Source organism: Cupressus sempervirens, chromosome 7 (genome assembly GCF_028749045.1).
Source record: "Cupressus sempervirens isolate cs-2001-9-10 chromosome 7, ASM2874904v1, whole genome shotgun sequence".
NCBI lineage: Eukaryota > Viridiplantae > Streptophyta > Pinopsida > Cupressales > Cupressaceae > Cupressus > Cupressus sempervirens.
Window position 1 is genome coordinate 325,238,593 of NC_143124.1, and position 20,580 is coordinate 325,259,172.

The 20,580-nt window shown below is 35.9% G+C and overlaps 1 pseudogene; it reads right to left on the reverse strand.

The window, feature by feature from the left end:
* LOC149546724 (uncharacterized) overlaps window positions 1-20,239 on the reverse strand; it is a 183,945-nt pseudogene extending 163,706 nt beyond the window's left edge.
* Between the last annotated feature and the right edge of the window lie 341 nt (window positions 20,240-20,580).

Genomic DNA, 20,580 nt, shown 5'->3' on the forward strand with positions numbered 1-20,580 from the left:
AGAGGGTGATTAATCAATCATTTGTGTAGTTCGTGAAAGAACATGATACTTTGAAGAGATCAGAAATCCCTCACCAGAGAAGGTGAAAGTAGATTTTCAATTGAATTGCATGCTTATGCAAGTGAAGTATGTAATGCAAGACTATGTTAAATGCAACCCTAGGTCTGGTTACCAAGCTTCGATATTTAATCATCACTGGATATAAAATAAAGCTCGTATGTTATACAATTCCCACTAACATTGCAATCATGGAAATATGAATATAACATACGTTATTGGTTTGTCGGGATTAAATGTAAGCATTCGAGGCACAAGAAGCCAGAATGATTAGAACATTTGTCCCTTTTAACATAGCAAGTTAACATAAGCATCAGAGCATAAATGCTAGGATGACTTGAATGTTGCTTACATGAAAAGCACACCAAACACATGGGAGATCCCTCTTATGTTAAGTATTCAATATTCATTCTGTCCACAATGACCCTTGCATTCATAACCTGAGACAGAAGTGCGCTAGATATACTCGCAATGACTCGTACATTCACTTAGCAGGATGAGTATCAGTATTTACTGTAGCATGAAGAGTTTACTCCAAGAAACAAGGAGAAGAACCAATGTTATTGGCGTATTTGTATAAAAGGAGTTGAGGTACACACAACCATCCAATACGAGATGGAGGCTCTTATAGTGGACACCCCTCTTATAAGAATAAATCAACTTATTGGAACTAAACCACAAATAGAAAGAAAAGAAAAGATCATGCCCTCAGTCATTACTTCTCTAGTTGAAGATGACATCATCGAGTTGCTTGAGGAGATATGATAAAGCAAAAAAAAAAGCAAACACAGAAAAGCCCAGCATATCCAAACAAGTATATCATTTTTGAGTCCATTTTTTTGGATTGATGTCAAGTGTTAGTGTCTAGAACATGTTTGAAAGAAATCTCTTCAGTAGGGTGACAACAGTAGGCAGATGCAGCCAGAACGACTAGTGACTGAGGTCAAAGAGGAATCTTCATGATGAAGAACCTAAGAAGGACTGAGTGACAATAGATAGGCACATCTAGAATGACTAGTGACTAACGCAAAAGAGATCTTCCATAAAGGAATCTGGAGACATGAACTTAGCAACAGTAGGCAGACACAGTTGAAACAATTGGTGACTGTTGCGAAGAGATTCTATGAGGAGAATCTTGAAGAGAGTGTCACTGGTGACAGTAGGCAGATGTAGTGAGGACCACTGGTGACTGTCAAGAAGGAGATTCTCTGAGGAGAATCTCAAAAATAGTGACACTAGCGATAGTAGGTAGACATAGTGAAAACCACTGGTGACTATCGTGAAGGAGATTCTATGAGGAGAATCTCAAAAATAGTGACACTAGCGATAGTAGGCAGATGCAGTGAGAACCACTGGTGACTGTCGCGAAGGAGATTCTATGAGGAGAATCTAAAAAATAGTGACACTAGCGATAATAGGTAGATGCAGTGAGAACCACTGGTGACTGTCATGAAGGAGATTCTATGAGGAGAATCTCAAAAATAGTGACACCAAAGGGGGAATGCCCCCAAGCTATGACAAGACTCAATCCATGGATACATGAGCGGAAAGTATGAAAAGTGGGAAAGCAAAAGCATGAAAGTGACTGTATAGAGTAGCCAAAAGATGCGCTGCAAGATGGAGCATTGGAAACAAGAGGTTCCTATTTACCAAGTTTTTACCTTCTTGGCAAGATTCTCTTTTTTCCCTACCATGATGCCTATTTCTAGGTTTTCACCAATGGCACTTTTTTTTGTTTTTCAATTTTTTTTTGTATTTTTCTCTTTTTGATTTTTTTTGGTGTTACCAAGGTGCCTATTGCTAGGTTTTCACCAAGGTAACAATTTTTTTCAGGACTTTTTTTGATTTTTAGATTTTTTTCAGATTACTAGCTCTCAAGAAGGATCACCTTGATTTTGTTCTAGTGTCTAGCAAGGTGTAGGAAGAGATGTAGTAACAAGCTAGTGGATAAGTAGAGATGGATAGGCAAGGAGTATGAAGCGGTGAATGTTACCCTCAAGGAAAGCCTTCACAAGATTAACCAAGCTAGGGAAAAGGATATAACAACATAAGCTCATAGTGTAATGAAGGGTATCATGTAAGTAATCGAAGAAAATGACCATGTCAAGAGATTGGTAGGAATTGAGTATTCTTCTTTCTTTCGTTGATCAAGACCAAAGAGTTAACTAAATAGGATAACAAAGTTTGTTATGGGAGTTATGAGTGAATGACTTTAGGTATGAGGACATTTGAAGGATAAGCAAGATCATGATAGGATGTCATGGATGGAATAATTACAGATGATGCATGTTTACTAGGTTTTCATCATGGTACTTGTCCAAGGTGCCACAAGAAGTGGTTTTCACCATAGGATAGATTTATTTATCTTTACTTTTGCTACCAAGGTGCCTGTTTCCAAGTTTTCACCAAGGCACTTTTTTTTTTCAATTTTTCTTTTTTTTTTTAGAGTTTTTGGAAAGAATTCAAGCCTTCTTCAATTTGAATAGTGCTCCTATTGGAAGGATAAATTATGATAAGCCAAGACCATAGAAAGGTATGTTCAAAGATGCTGATAGGGTAATGGAAGGGAGATAGTAGAAAAGATAAATGGAGGATAAAGTTTTAGGCTATGGATGAGATAAATGGGATCGAAGGATAAAAGGTGGAGGATAGAAGGTGGAGTGGATAGGGTATTGAAAGGGATGTGCAAGGGTAGAAGAAAAAGTGGGCAAGATCAACATTGACACACACCTTGAAGGGTGATGGAATAATGGAGGAAATATGGATGAAATAGTATGAGGTTTAGATGTATGAGGTGGTGGAATAATTTTGGAGGAAGGTGGAGTAGAAGGCTTTGAAACCTTTTTAGGAAGATGTTGGGAAGAAGCTAGAGTGAAAGCCTTTGGAAGCTTGAATGTCAACTTTGATTTGTTTTCAATATTCAAGTCCTTCAAAAGAGACTTGGGAATCCATATAGCTTTTGATTTTTCATTAGATGCTTTGGAACACATTTCTTCAATAACAGATTTAAGAACCCATACTTTCTTTGGTTGAGCTCTCTTTGAATAGTGGACCTTTGCAGTCTCTTTTGCATATTTTCCTTCTTGAAATTCACATGTTGATTAAGGGAGACATAGTGAACTTTTGAGGATAGATTCATGCACTTGTGTTTGAGTTGATCATCCAAATTTCTTCCAAAGGACTTGGGATTTATGGATGAATGAGGCCAATATGACTGGTTTAGATGGAAAGGTGGATGTGAAGAGTTCAAGTATGTGTATCTTTTTTGATCTTGGGGTAGGGTAGGAGGAATGTGTAATGAGCTAGTAGTGGCAATAGGAGATAAAGGAACATAAGGTCCCAATATGGATGGAAGACTTGAAGGTTTTAGCTTAGATGGGTAGGGACCAAGGATAGATTTAGAAGATGTGAATGAACCATGAGTATGGATATCAGCATCTTTAGAGTGAGCAATATGACCAAAGTCATCAATAGATTTATGAGTAACTATTATAGGAGCAATACCTTTGACATGAGTATTTAAAGCTTGAGCATAGTTTGGAAGTGAATGTAGTGAGGTAGAATAAGAGAGCGAGGGAACACTTTTCTCTTCAAAAGGAATTTTGGGTAACATAGGAAAAGTATCCTTCTCTTGGTCTTTTGTAATCTCCTTAAGGATGGTGGAAGGAATATCTTGATCTTGCTCAGTAGAGGTGCATGACATGGGAGATGGAGGACTATGTGGCTCTTGAGATGGAGGCATGAGATCTTGGAAGACTTGAAAGGGGATGAAGGAATCTTGGTCTTGATCAACACTTGTTTCTTCATCATTTAAGTGGTCCTCTTGACATGAAACCAAATCCAAAGATGAGGGAGCATTTGAATCTATATTCAAATATATTTTTAGAGTCTCCATAACAGGCTCTTGAAGGGACAATGGAGGAATAGTTGGATTGGGGATAATAGAAGGAGCAACACATGGAGGTTTTGGATCTTTGCTTTGTGTAGTATGGGAGAGGTTTGCAGCTAAGTCAAGATTAGCTTGAGTTTCCTTTAAAGGTAGTCCTTGAGGGTACACATAGTCAACTGGGGGAGTAGTGAGTTCTTTTGGTGAATATGTGTTGGAAAGATTGGACAATTTAGAAGGTGGATGTATGTTGGAGGAAGTAGGAGTTGTGTTTGAACCATTACTAGACATGGTTTCATGAGGTTGATCCTTCTTGAGAGTAGAATATTTAGTAGTTGAGAGCTTAGATTTTTGAATTATACCATTGTCAAAGAGATCTTGGATCTTGTTTTTCAGCTCCTTACAATGGGAAGTTTTATGTAAATTATGTCTATGATAGACACAATAGTTACTCATAAAGGAAACTCCCGCCAAAGTGAGCTTAGGTAAAGTAATGAGTTTTTATTCAAGAAGTTCTTCCAAAGTTGATTCATAAGATCTTCCCAAAGGGGTGAAATCACACTTTGGTTTAGGTTCCCAAGGTTTGTTTTCAAATATATTCCTAGATTTCTTAGGCGTATGTGAGGTGTTCTCAGATGTCTTGGATTTAAGATCAAAAGAATGTGATTTTTGGTTGTCATAGCAGGAAGGGAAGTTATCTCTCAAGGAGAATTTGTTCGATGATGTTTCATCTTCCTCCTTCAGTCTTTGAAGTTGAGTGCTCATTGATTAGATTTGTTGCTTCATGTTTGCAATAAGTAGCTCTTCTTCCTCACTAGGAATATTGGATTTAGCACATTTGTTGTTAGCCATTTTGATGTACTATGTTTCATGTAGTGACAGCCAAGTTTTAGAACATAAGTCAAGTTGCCACAGTCATAGACAATGACAAAAAGTAAAAGCTTAGACAAGGACCACACTAGAACGTAGTCTTAGAAAAGCAAGATAAAAATGCAGTATACTAAGGTATGAATAGTCTAATTTGAAGACTAGAACAACCAAAGATTATGACTATCATGAAACAGAGTACAACAAGCACTAAAGGACAAGAGCAAGATAACTGAGAGACAAGACTAGTTAAAGTATGGATCACAAGTCATTAGCTAAGCGGGATGCCACTGTTTGAGACTATTTAAAAATAGAGAACAATAAATGGATGTAGAAAAAGACACCGTTCAAGATGCAAACAGCTAAAATAGACCAAATGTGATAATGCTGACACAAGATTTTGCGCAAAAAATCTTTACAGGCTGCATGAAGAAGTACAGGGAATGACCAATTTTAGCAAGTTTTTGGCAATGTTTTAGCAGAGTTTCATGTGAGAATCTACAATGGTCGCGCAAGATAGGATCTCAGATTTGGTGAGAAAATAGAACATCAAGTCCCTAAAGTTAATCATCGTGCGACTGTAGTGAAAATTTGAATTGTTTTGATAGTTTCAGTTTAACAGGCAGAATGTTTTGACAAATTTTGATCATTTCAGTAACTAGGTAGATAAAAAGGCATGTAGAACAGCAAGTAGGTGATTTCAAGCATGTCTAAAAACAATGAGCAAGGGCAAAAGAAACCTTGTGTATGAACAATCAAGTGACTTAGTACGCGCTGATTCCTAAGAGAGCTAATTGTGTATGTTTTCAAAAAGTTTTGCAATCATGCATACATCCCTAGAAAATAAAAGTTGGCCTCTCTAAGGTTTTTAATAATATTTTGACTCTGTAACTTTTATGACTCATAGGGGTGACCTCCAATCTCGGCGCACTGAGGTTTCAACATAGTCCGAGAACTTAATCTTCAAGAGCTGCTGGGGAGATTTGACAACCCACAATGAACCACAACCGTGGAGATTTCTTCCACAAGGACATTTATATAGCAGTTGTCACTACCATGTCAAAAATGGCTATTATCGCTCGAGGTTTCGTCAACGCAGTTTTCCCTATAGAGGGATTGTCTGCTATGGTTAACCCTCTCTAAAGGTGACCAAATCACAATAGTTTACCACAAGGGGACTTAACTTCTAGATTTAAGGTTTTGACACCTTTTCACTTTTAGCCCAATCAAAGTAGATAGATTAATCCGACACACTAAACTAAGAGTATCTCTTAAAGATCTATGATATCAACTCCCAGTGATCTATCAACTACTCTGGAGAAAGGATCCCTCAATCAACAAGTTGAAGATTCATCTATCTGGGAGATGCTCAAAGTATCCTCCCCACCTACAAGGAATCTGTCATAGAAAGGAGTTTCACTAGGAACCCACTCTCTCAAGATCCACAAATAGTGTTCATGGGGCCTAATTACTATGTGTGTATAGATGTTAATTCCCGAAAGAAAATCTATCCAAAAGTAGTCAAAGAGCACAAGGTGGTACACTTAACACTTTAACTAATGCAAGGTGAGTCCAAAGATGTGGAACATTTAACCCATCACACAAGCCAAAACGAGTCCACAACTTAGAAACTAGTGACTTCTAGAAAGCACAAAAGGGTTGCCTAGTGGAGCATTTAACACTTCTTTCTTGGAGACCCCTCCCCTTTAATGTGGTGCTGATCTTGCAACCACACGATGAAATGAGGGGCCAGTGGATTTAGTGAGTCCAATAACCCAAAATAGCTATCTAAATCTATCACTAGTACCTAAGCCTGCTAAATGAATACTAACAAAGATCACACCCTAGTATCAAATTATGCATGTGTTGTAAAATGAAAACATGGAAGGAAACACACACAAGCTTGACATGAGAGATGTTTGTTTTAGATCCAAATGAATTGTTAGCAGCTGAAGAAGGTTACCTGGTGATCCTCGCAACGTGCTTAGTAGATTTTACCTAATTTTTAACAATTCTTGTGCTGTTTTCAAAGCTAGCAAAAGAGAGATGCATTTTTATTTTTATTTTTTTGCTTTCTTTTGTCATATTTGGATGGCCTTTCTTTCTTCCTTGTTGTTTTCCAAAAAAACCTGTAATAAAAATTATTGGTTAAAATTCCAAGATTTGCATCATGAGTTAATAATTTTTTTTATGAAAACACATAATTTTTTTATTAAAAATAGAATTATGATCCAAAAAATCTAAAATTTTTACTGTAGTCTACAAAAAGTGTCCCAAATTGGTAATAAAATTTTTAGATCAAAATGTTTTTGATTAGGAAAACAGGTTTTACAAGGATCCTGAAACCAAAAGTTTTACAACAGAAGACAACTTAAAACTGAAAAGACAAAAAAAGCTGCCTCAAAAGGCCAGAAACAAAAAGGCCCGAAGCTTGAGAAATAAAGGCTAGGAACAGAGCCTAGCAGGCAGACTAGTGTCCCTTCTTTTCCATTACCTGCAGGGTTTCTGCAGCGTCACTTTCCTTCTGGTTGGCCTCTTCCTCCTGGATCCGGGGGGGGAAATGCTTCTGGTCCCCCTGACTTTCCTAGTTTCCAGTCTCTTTCTGAGGATCTTCCTGGCTAGTTTCGTGCTCTGTACTCTGCTCCACGTTCCCCAGAAGATTGGCATTGGTTAGATAGTCCCCCAGATTAATAATGTTTTCGTTCAAGGCATGGAGGGTATCCACAATCTGTTTAGTCACAATCTGGTGGACGGAATCCAGCCTTTGGATCTTCTGCTCGAGTCGGGTGATTCTGTCCTCCTGATTGTCTCTGGGGTCCTGGCTTCTATCTTTTTCTTGGCTGCCCTCCTGGTCTTTACTACCTCTGGCCTCATGATCCTTGACATCACCCCTGTTGTTGGTCTGGTTGGACCTGTCTTTCAGAGTCTCAATTTCCTGAAAAAGCCACTTAATGGAGCAAAAATTGTCAATCAGGCTATTCTTTGCATTGTTGAGAAAGTTGAAACCCATTTCACGAACATTGTCAGAGAGAACCAGAAGAGTCGAGTCAAGGAGCTTGTCATAATGGGTGCTACTGTCGAGATCCCCCAACACCTGGATTTTAGCAGGTTCTCTGACAATGCCCATATTGGCCCTATCCACATTGAGATTGCTCCAGGCTCTTCTCTTATTTTCCCTGTTGGCCTCCCTGCCCTTTTCAACCATGATTTCTATCATCTCTTCTAGGTGCAAAACGGGGACCTCTAAGGGGGAGGTGGGCGCAGTAGGGATGGGGGGCAAATCGGCGAGGTCACTGAGATGATCATGGGTAGGAGTCTGGTCCAATTTTCTTTTCTTGGGGTTATCCTAGGTTACGAAGGGGGTCACCTCCTTCTTGTCATTATCTTTCTCCTTGTCATCTTCCAACTCACTTTCCTTCTCTGCCACCGAATCTGCCTTTTCCGAATTTCAGATCAAAATGTTGAGATTTATCTGATAGATTATTTTTTTTTATGGAAAATCATAAAAGAATTAATAAAAATATATGTTAATCTTAAAAATTTGAATTTTTTATTATGATATCTGGACATCATTTTAAACTTTCAATAAAAATTTTAAATTCTAATTCGATGATTTTCTATGTAAATTAATTTTTCAATGAAAAAACCATTAACGAATTACTAAAAATCCAATTTTGATCCAAAAATTCTGAAATTTTTACTATACATGTCAGACATTGTGAATTTTTTTTTTAGATCAAAATGTGTTATTTTACTAGATCAAATAATTCACATATGACAAAATCATTAAAAAATATATAAAATAAAGCTTTAATCAAAAAAATCTGAAATTTTGCATGTGATTTTTCCCTATTGTCTAGAACCTTCAGTAAAAATTTCAGACCAAAATTCATCAAGTTGGTCTACTTTTTATGATTTTTATGAAAAATCATAAAAAGAATAAAAAAAAAGAATTTTGATCAAATTTTTTTTTAAAAATTTTTTTAAAAAAAAACTTTAGAACATGAGAAGGAAGAAAAAGAAGAAGAAGAAGAGAAATAGAAGAAGATTAAGAGGAGAAGAGGAAGAGGTTTCTCAAATGCTCATTTTCTCATCATTGTTGGACGCCTTCTCGAAGTGTCTTCAAACCTGCAACAAGACAAACCTGCAAAATAAGATATAAATAAAAAACTAAAATGCAAAACAAAAAGAATGAGGCCAGAAAATTGATTTCTTAGCCCCACGGTGGGCGCCAGAGATGTATGTGTGAATATGTGGCCTCTGTTAACACACACACTTCAACACAGTCTTTATTTGCGGATTCATCCTAGAATGAACATTGGATTGTTCATCCGAAAATAAGCCGACAAGGCGACCTGTTGCCTTCTATCTAAAGGGATTTTGCTTGTTAGATATCCTTAGATTTGAGGTGTTAAGCAACTAGACCCTCTAAGAATGAAAGATTTAAGAAATGAAATTAATCTATATGATTATGCAGATTAATCTAGAATGAGAAATGCATTCTAATCTAAGAACAAGTAAAGGAAATTAGATTAATCATATGCATATTATGCTAAATGAAATTAAGTTAAGGATGCAAATGTATGTAAAATATGAACAAATGTGAGCAAATGTGAGTATGAATTCCAACAGCAATTTGATGCAAATTCCAAATTCATCTCTCTCAAAATGAAGAGATGAGGGTCTCTTAAATAGACTTTCCTAGAATCCATCAACGGTTGAGATCAATTTCAATCAACGGTCAGGATTAAAGATGAAGTTCAGTCATAAAGGAAAATTCCCAAATTAAAGGGAGTTAACTGATTTAATTTGACTTAATTTGAGTAGAATAAGGAGTTAACTGATTTAATTCCTTTTTGATCAACAGTGAACTGGGAATTTCCCTTTTTGAATTGAAGAAGGATTTTGGAGAGATATTTAATTTAATAAAATGAGATATGCTCTCATAAATATATTTCCTATTTTATTAAATAATTTCATTTAATTAATTAGAGACACTTTATTCTTTAATTAAATAACTATATTTAATTAATTAGGAATTACTCCTATTTAATTAAATAACTGTTTAATTAATTAAAGAATAGTCTTCCATTTAATTAAATAATTTTCTTTAATTAATTAGAAATACCTTTCCCATTTAATTAAATAATTACATTTAATTAATCAAGATAGGCGTATTTATTAAATTAAATAAATTTAATTCCACAGTACATTAGCCTTAGGAGATAATTTAATTTAATAAAGTATAAATACTTTTAAATTACATTATAATTAAATCAAGTAGGTTTAATGTGACTAATATGAGTACGTACTATAGGAATTAAATAAGAAATGTGATGAATGCAGATTAGGGTCTTCTGCATCTGACAATTAAGTCAAGTAGCGAGTTAGATCAAGAATGTGTCTAACGAAATAGGACTTTAGAAATGATCAAAATAGACCAGAATTGGTATCATGGCAATGAGCCAATTTTGGGGTATTACACTAAATACCCACTTTGTGCCAATTACATTTTTATCCTTGGCTCTAGGAATAATATTCCAAGTTTTTCTCTTCTCTATCTATTCTATTTTCTCATCGATTGCTTCAATCCAACTTTCATTATGCAAAGTAGCTTTAACATTTCTAGGTTTAAATTCAACAAGTAAACATGGACCTTTCAATTTATTTCTTGTCATTGTTCAATCTGACTTGTCTCCAATGATCTAATCAGGTGCGTGATGCTTTTTGACATATATTGCTAATATAGGTACTTTGGATTTGGAGTTTGTTTCACTGATTCCTTCATGATCTTCTATATTAAGCTTGGCTCCCACTGTCTGTGACTCAGGTCCATCAAACTTGGTTTGCTCTAGTAACAACTTGGTAGCTTCTGACTATGACTCAGGTCCTTCAGATTGTGACTCAGGTTGTACCGATTGCAACTCTGTAGCTTTTGGAGATTTTGGGGACTTGGGAGGTGAGGCCCCCTGATTTCTAGATAGATTTGGAAAAGTATCAGGTTCATAGTAAACAAATCTTATGTAATCCTCAAGCTCTTTCTTGCTTTCTTCTTCACTCTTTTTTGCAAACTCATCAATTCTCACATGTGCACTTTCTATGATTTATTAAGTAGACAAAATTCAAACATTGTATGCTTTACTTCTATAGGAGTATCCTATGAATATGCCTTCATCACCTTTGACATCAAATTTATCTTTCCTAGATTCTTTCAAGCTATAACATTTGCTGCCAAATATTTTCAAGTAACTTACATTAGGTTTGTAGCAATACCATAGTTCATAAGGAGTTTGATTTGAGTCTTTCTTCAACTGTACTCTGTTCAAGGTATCCATTGTAGTACTAATTGCTTCCTTCTAGTATTTTATTGCAACATTCTTTTCTATCATCAATGTTCTTGCACAATCCATGATGGATCAGTTCATTCTTTCAGCTATACCATCCTGCTGAGGTGTACTAGGGGCTGATACTTGTCTCTTAATTCCTTTTTCATTGTAGAATTTAATGAATTGATTGGAAATGAATTCACTACCCACTAGTACATTTGGGCTCATTTTTTGACCGTTATTGGTCAAAATTTTGACCCAATTTTTGACCAAACTTTGACCAAATTCAACCATCACATTGGTCAAAAATTTTGTGGTCAAAATTTTGACCAATACATTGGTCAAAAACTTTTGAAATTGCTAACACATTTTTTGCTAAGAATTGGTCAAAATTTCAACCAATGCTTGGTAGAAAACTGCAGGGCATTGGTCAAAATTTTGACCAATGCTTGGCAGAAAACTACAGGGCATTGGTCAAAATTTTGACGAATGCTTGGTAGAAAACTGCTGGGCATTGGTCAAAATTTTGACCAATGCTTGGTAGAAAAATGCTGGGCATTGGTCAAAATTTTGACCAATGCTTGGTAGCAAATTGCTGGGCATTGGTCAAAATTTCAACCAATGCTTGGTCAATTTTTTTTGAGGCTCACAGTTATTGAGGTCCACTTCAGCAATGGCCCTTCCTATGAAATTTCCGTGTAAAACATTTCTAATGAGATAGTGTGTTATGAGCTCTTCATCAGTGGGATGGAATGTGAATCCAAGAGGCTGTTGTGCATCACCCATATCATGGTTCATGTTTGATGGAGAAACCCTTCCTGAGAAAGGGGAGAGATTTTTTGTTGACCACTCAGTTGTTGTTCTCCTAAAGCTACATGCCAAAATTAGAAAAAAATAGACTCATCTTTGGAGTTGAATCTACTTCCAGTTATAATGAGCAAGCTTCTATCAGATAATGGAAGCCAAGAATTGGGGACTTCAAGGCAACCATTCTGGGACTGTTAGGAACATATGGATATGAGCAAACAATTTTGGTATTGAACTGAAATCTTTTCCTCAAAATTTTCTTTATATCATTGTTGCACTATATTGCAATGGTCTAACCAATAGGCAGCATTAGAGAATGATAATTTGGCTTGTACTGATTATTAATGGTAGTGGTAGAAGTAAAGACATGTCAGTTGCAAATTATAAGACTTTTTATGAGTTCCATATGATGGATGGTTGGTCAAAATACACACAGTTCTCTTCTTTAAATAGTTAGAATGGGGTTTAAAAAAGAATAAATTTAAGAAAGAATTTATTAACTACAAACTAATGCATGCATCAAAATGACAAACTTTCTGATAATGAAATCTGATTTTGCAGCTTTGACATGTCAGCTCGCCAAGTTGCCTCACCAAGTCGGCTCACCCACATGTCCCACCAAGTCCCCAAGTCCACTTGCCAAGCCAACAATTCAAGTGTGCTCACCAAGTCGACTCTTTAAGTTTGCTCACCAAGCCCATCCCCTAGGTCAACTCTCTAGGTCAGCTTGCCAAGTCACTCCCACCTAGTCACCTCAATGAGTTGACTCTTTCAGTCAGCTCACCAAGTCATGTCACCAAGTCGACTATCCGAGTATGCTCACAAAGTTGACTCTTTAAGTTCGTTCATCAAGTCACCCCACCAAAGTGCCTCATCAAGGTCAGTCTTTAAGTTTTCTCACCAAGTCAGCTCGCCAAGTCACCGCACCAAGTTGACTCACCATCTTGCCTCACCAAGTGGACTCGCTTAGTTGGCTCGCCAACTTGCCCCACCAAGTCGACTGTTCAAGTATGCTCACCAAGTTGACTCTTTGAGTTTAGTCATCAAGTCACCCCACCAAAGTGCCTCATCAAGGTCAATCTTTAAGTCCACTCATCGAGCTTGATCACCAAGTCAGCTCACCATGTCACATCTCTAAGTGGCCTTGCTAAGTCGGCTTGCCAACTTGCCCCACCAAGTTGCCACTTTAAGCCCACTCACCATGTTAGATCGTCAAGCCAACTCCCCAAGTCAGCTCGCCAAGTTGACAATTAAAGTACGCTCATCGAGTCAACTCTCTAAGTTTGCTCACCAAGTCCACCCCCTAGGCCAACTCTCTAGGTCAGCTCACCAGGTCACCCCCACTTGCCCCACCAACTTGCCACTTTAAGTTGACTCAGAATGTTAGCTCGCCAAGCCGACTCCCCTAGTCAGCTCGCCAAGCTGACAATTCAAGTACACTCACCAAGTCAACTCTTTATGTTCGCTCACCAAGTTTGCCCCCTAAGTTAGCTCACCAAGTCACCCCCACATAGTCACATCAACAAGTTGACTCTTTAAGTTAGCTCACCAAGTCAGCTCACCCAGTGGTTTTACCACCTTGCCTCGGCAATTTGGCTCATTATGTGTGCTTGCCAAGTTGCCCAACTAAGTTGCTTCTCTAAGCCCACTCACCATGTCAGCTCACTTGTTCAGCTCACCAAGTCAACTATTCAAGTATGCTCGCCAGGTGGGCTCACCAAGTCTCCCCACCAAGTCATGTCAACAAGTCAATTGTTCAAGTATGCTCGCCAAGTTGACTCTAAGTTTGCTCATCAATTCACCTCACTGAGTCACCTCAATGAGTTGACTCCTTAAGTCTACTCACCAAGTTAGCTCTCCAAGTCATCTCACCAAGTCGACTCACCATCTCGTCTCACCAAGTGGGGCTCTCTATGTAGGATCACCAATCTGCCCCACCAAGTTGCCTCTTTAAGGCCGCTGACAATGTTGGCTTGCTAGGTCTATTCCCAAAGTTGACTCAGTGAGTCAACTATTCAAGTATGCTCACCAAGTCGCCTCACCAAGTTGACTCTTTAAGTTTGCTCACCAAGTTCACTCACCATGTTAGCTCACCGAGTTAGCTCACCAAGTCACCCCTCTAAGTCGCTTGAAGCAAAGAAAAATTTGGTGTATTGTGCAAGTCTAAATAATGCTATCATTTTATATTTATAAAAACACTTGGAAAAATAACGAAGTGTTCTCCCCTTAGATTACTTCCCATTTAACAAACCAAGGAAAATGTAATAGATATATTTATCAACAAAGAAATAACATCAACGAGAGTAACCATGCCATCTCTTAGCATTCTCAGTATTGCCATTGGCACATAAAGAATTGGGCTACACTTCACAATTCCAAAACCTTGAGCATAATTCACTGTGGGTTATTCCTATTTGTGCATAACATTAGCAGGTTAGTGTTATGCCAAGAGTATGGAATTTATGTATCCTCTTGACTCTAACAAAGACAAAGGGCCATTCTTGTCACTCTTTAGAGGTAAACCATAAACTCTAAAGAGACATTAAGCCAAAATTATTGGGCACACAAAGGTCAAAAAAAATGGCAAATGTATAGGACAAATAGAGTCAACTTTTATGAAAATGATAAATATCTCCTAGCAACAATTGAGAAAGGTTCAAAGAACATGCCTCCTCATACAACTTTAACAGCATTTTTGGACGAGATGTTATCACAGTAGACAAACACTTAGTTGCTACCCTCTGAACCTTCTAGATTTTCTACTTTGACAAACAAATGCTAGCTGGAAGTCAAATTTTCTTTTCAGACTTTAATAGGTCATAACTTGGGCATACAGGATCAGAATTTGGACATCTTATAGTTGTGGAAATGCTTATTGTTAGAAATACACAATGGATCAGCTTTGGACATGTATTGGTGTGATTTACTTGTTGGTATTAACTTTTGATTTGTTTATGGAATTTTGTGACTAGTAGTTTGTATGTGGTACTCCTAGACAACCTTCAAATATGAGCTATAGAAATAAAAAGATATGGCTACCAAATTTTTTCAGAGAAGATGCAACAATTTTGAATAGATGCCAAGCTTAACCCAACTAAATAAGCCTAGAAGGAGCAATTTTTACGTGAATATAGGAAGAGGTTGAAACCATTAGAGAAAATAAAGAGGCTTTACATTTGAACCTAGATATCTACTTCAACATTTGATTAGATTTCCAAGATTAAATAGTGACAAAAAAAATAAAGTGGACACTTCAATATAATATAAGTATTTGATTGTCTATCAGAGGTTTGTTTATACTTTGTTAAGGTCCCTGTAGGTTGAGAGTTTGTGCTTTGCAAGTATTCTAGCAAACTAGAGCCATTTTAAATATCAACAACAACACCATAAAAAACTAAGCAGATATTCTTCTATAACGTACAGCAAGATATATCTACAATAGTGGAAGATCAACTATTTACACATTTCAGAAAATCAACTGTAATATCTATAACCACTTTGATTATCAGAAGTAGGATATTGGAATGTAGAGATTCAAAAAAAACCCTAGACTTGGCTCTTAATTCTAAGACACATGTAAGTAGCAATTTGGCCAATGGTCTAGCTTATGGCAAAGGTTATACCATCCAATGTACAATAAATATTAATGATGTTACTAGTGATCAAATTATGTAATTGCAAAAGGAAGATCTCTGATACCTTGTATGCCCAATAACAATATGAATTCGGGTTATTTATTTCTTTACCCAAATGAGCAATAACCTTTGATGGTGTCCAAATCACACCCTAAAACCATAAATATGACACATTTACATTAGTGTATAGTTGTCTTGCTCTGCATTTGCAATAAAACCCAGAAACTTGACATTAGCTGATCCTAAACAAGAAAAAACGTTAGCATGTAGAGATTATATAAAGGTGGCCTTTATGCAATACACAGATCCTTAAATATCACATGGAAATCATATAAGATGATCTCAAAAAGAATACAAGAAACTACAAGGTTATGGATGCATAATATAAAATAACTATCCTATCTATAAAAGTTATCTTTAATCAAGCTCGTACTTTTTTTCTCCACTCAAAACTCCATGAAAACTAGATGCTTCCAAAAAATATGATTATTATCTTATGTAGAGTTCCTCTCCAAATTCTCATTGATAAATTGCTTATGATGTCCTTTTTGATTTTTCTTGCATATATCCTATGCAAAGATCTACTTCATTCATACAAGGGATTATTAAGAAAGAGAGAGATTTGTTTAATACGTATTGTGAATCAGCATGAATTCATTAACATTCTTTTTAGTTTCAAGGCCAATTAGTTCCTCTGCTAAGGAAAGCAGTTGTCAATATACCTTGGTAACAGGTAGTTGTAGACAAATATAATGAATGCACTAGAAATTGTCATATGTATATATCTGTTCATAACAATTAAAGAAGTATTTGAAAGGAAATGTTGGCATTATATATTTAAAATTCATCTTCTCTATTTTAGCATAAAGGATACATTTATGAATACGCTTCCAGTGTAACCTTTCCTCCCTCACAATGTATGAATATGACTTGTGTACACCACTAGTATAAACTTTAGTGGCTATGATTGTTGTGCCCATATCATTTCAATAGCCTCATACAAAGATGCAAAGCTGCCAAATGGATGTTCAAAAGAAAATGGTAATGTATGTATATATGGTACACCTGACTGACTAACAATTGTTTTAGTTACAAAATAGATCAGTAATTCAACTTGCAAAGGAAACAAACTAACAATTTCAGCAAGTAGTTAAAATCCAACCTTAGTTGAATCAAGAATATATAAAGTGGGAAATGAATTGAGAGAATTTAACATGGAATGCATTGACCTAAATTCATGAGAAAATATTCCATTTGACAAGGAATGAGATGACTAAAAATGATGATTTCTTACAAGCCTCAAAAAAATTACAAATAGGTAACTGAGGAGGTATTTATTTATAGGAACATATGTAATGATAAGGGAGTAGAATTATGAACCCCCCTCTAAACATTATGTATGTTAGGAAACAAGTAATGACCAATGAACCTAGGGAGAATTTTAATATTACAAATTTCAATGCCTTTAAACCTTCAGAATTCCTCCCCTTGTAAAAGCATTGATACTCCACGGAATCAAGGACTTCACCCATAGGCACCTACTTCACTGAAGCTAGGAGAACTGAACTTGCTTTAATTTGAAATTTAGATAAAAGAAAAGAAATAATTGTTGCCATATAAATTTATGATGATGCTTGAAAGGACAAAAGTAAATTTAGGTAAACAAAGAGGGGAAGCAGAAGATGTATCAAATGTTGGACTCCTGATGGAATTGTTGCTGGTTACTTCAGATTATGAATTGGCATTAATATTTTGTTATTGATGTCAACATATGTGTTATACAACAGTGTTCCTAAGTTGATTTTTGTATTTGATTGTTTCGATGAAGACACAGTTTTGAAGATAAGGTCATGTACAACTACGATTAGGTTATTGGATGTGCTGAGATGATATATATGTCATCACAAGTATTGATGTTCTCATTTGTAGGAGTTACAATGAAATTCTTAGAGACTGGTTGTAGACAGTTTATCTGTAAATTATCATGGACAGTTGATGCAAGAGCATCTCGGGTCTTTGAGCAATCTTGCATAAACCAAAAATATATCTTGTTTTCTGTACCATTATATTGTTCATGAAGTAATCATTGCTGCTTTTGATGCCATGTTATGTGTAGTTAACATGTTGAAGAGGACCTATCCTTGATCCTCCTCCTAAGAGCACAAGCTTCAATCGTTTGTACTTCTCGAGTTGTGAACTGTTCTTTGTGGTCTTTGTTTTGGCATGTTTCCTTCTAGTGAGGCATGCTATTTCATTTGGCATAGTTTCTTATGTTAACATGACATGTTGCAAAGTTAGGAGCCAACTCCTAGGATACGTGTGGATCTGCCTTTGAGTGCGCAATGCCTTATGTTTTATTTAGTGCCATTTTTGGTTTATTCTTCCTAGGTTGGACCTATAATGCAATTAAATGCTATATTTACTAGTCCCAACGTGGTCTACAGAAGCCTACAATAGCTAGCTAACATCTAGATGTGATACATGTTGATTATATGGCATTAAAACCTATGGATTGAATTGTTACAGTTTAATTTGTGACTGATAATAGGTCTGTAATCTCTCTTTTCAATCTTAGCAGTAAACAATAAACTCATATTTTGCCATATCATTTAGTTGTACATGTTTTGATTCATTGCATAGTGATTCCCTTTAATCAATTGTAATGTGTTATCATAAACAAGCATCAAAGTGAACTCAGCCAAAGTCAAATCAGAATTGCTGAACTCAGAAACATCACCATTCCTAGGAGTCCAAAACATACATCAAACCAAAAAAAATGGAAAAATTGGATCGGGTTTGGGTGATGATCTTTCACAATTACTTATTGATGCTTAATCTATTTTGTGGTCTTGAGGATTTGCAAAACCTCGTGGAAATTAAACTATCATGTTTGAATTAGAAAAGAATCAGTGTATAAAATAACATCAATAAAGAATATAATAGAAAGTAACTAGTATGCAAGTATTATTCTATTAATCTCCATATAAATTTGTTAAGAAGATGCAGCAATAATGGTCTTCCCTCGTCAAGTATGCCAATCGTGAGATGGATGGACTAAGGGTTCTGCTCAAAGGCTCATTCCATGCCCTTGGCCTTGGTTGAGGAAGAATATCTCTGATCCTCTTAACAAGGAACATAAGATTAATAATTATTTATCTGATTTCCATTAGACATCATATTTGGGATCAATTTGAAAATGTTTCAAATGTATTCAAATTGACAATTCTAATTATATTTATATGTTACAAGAAAACTTGATTAATATTGAATTTGGCTGATAGGGAATCCAATGTTCGTAAAATTTGGTAGATATAACCCATCAAAAAGTACTATAATGTAGAAGCTAAACATGATTGTAGTCTATCCCCTACCATTTTTGAGTTCTTAGAAGAATACCATTTTCATATTCAAGATGTGTAGAAAGGTAGCTCCAAATGCATTCACACCTATACAGAAGACCAATAAAATATTGAAAGCCCTTAATATCCATACACAAAAAAGAAAAAGAAAAAAAAAGTGACTATGCTTTTAGAGACCCAACATATAAACTAATTACCAAACATCTCTCATCAACAACTATTAGGTTATCTTTAACTTGCTTCTAGATTTTGATTGCATGAGGAGATTCTACATTTTGGATCACATTTATGTATCTCCTTCCTCTCTCAAACATATCAATAATATATCAATTGATTCAATGGGAATGTCAAAAAAATAGATATAAAAACAAAAGTGAACCCATTTAGTTGTTGGCATTAGCAAATGTTGCATTTTTCTTATACCCAGAATTTGCTAGATGTTGGATATGAAAATTCAGAATTAGATTTTGTTGAGCAAGAAAAATGAAAATGAAAATTTGATTCAATTCCAATTCCAATTGACAATTTCAATTCCACCTCTTGAATGGGACTAACATATCCTCATTTTGAACCAAAATAAAAATTCAAAACTTATTCCATTTTCAGTATGACAAATCTAAATTGAGCACTAATTTTTTTCAAATTTGTTCCTACCAATTAGATTAATTTGATTTAAACCTCATTATCAACAGAATTAGAACCAAGCATATTTTATCATGCTTACCTTGACATTGATGATATCCCCTGTAGCAAAAAAATTAGTTTGCCCCTCCACACACATAGAGCTATCCACCTTGAAAAATCCATGTTCGTCTATAGCGCCCGCAAATGTTGAATCCTTGAACCAAGATGTACCCATTCTCTTGCCTATACATACAAAGTGGGAATTTACATTGATGATCTTCCTGCTGCTTGTAGTAAAGCTTGTTGTGGTCTCAGAAATGCTGTTCAAATCAATGCGTTCGTTGAGGTACACTTCCAGTCTCTTAGACTTGAGCCATGAGAGAGCCTTTCTTGATGCCTTTTCCCCCTCAAATTCAAGAAGCCTAGAGCCAACATGGATGAGGACCACTTTCTTCTCTGAAAAATCTACTGCTATCTCTCCTACTAGTTCCACTCTAGTTGGCCCCCCTCCAATTATCAGGACTATTTTTGAATCCTTAATCTTCTTATTGTCTGCAAGAAAGATATATTCAAATTAGGCAATTGCTGCTTTTCTTTGTAACAACAAGATCTTAATGAAAATTTAAATAAAGTTAATATAAAAAAACCACATTCAAATCCACAATTCTCATTTTCCATGATTTCTCATGAAAGAAAACCCCCAATTTATAAATTCTAAACCCCAAATCCAGATCATATTTGTCCATGAGATGTTTTGATTTAGAATGAGTACAAAATAGAATTCAAGAAAAGATACAATGACTATAGGATGAGCCATTCAAGCTCAAGACAGATGGTTTTAGAGTCATAAATAAGGAAGATATTTTATGTAAACATAAGCGACTGGAAAAGACAAGAAAGAGGTAGGTTGGATGATCAACTGCTAATTATTTTTTCACAGTATAAAAAGAGATCAATAAAACCATCCATTTCATGCCTTCATCTGTACACAATATCTTTCTAGTTTCTTTCTACTCGCA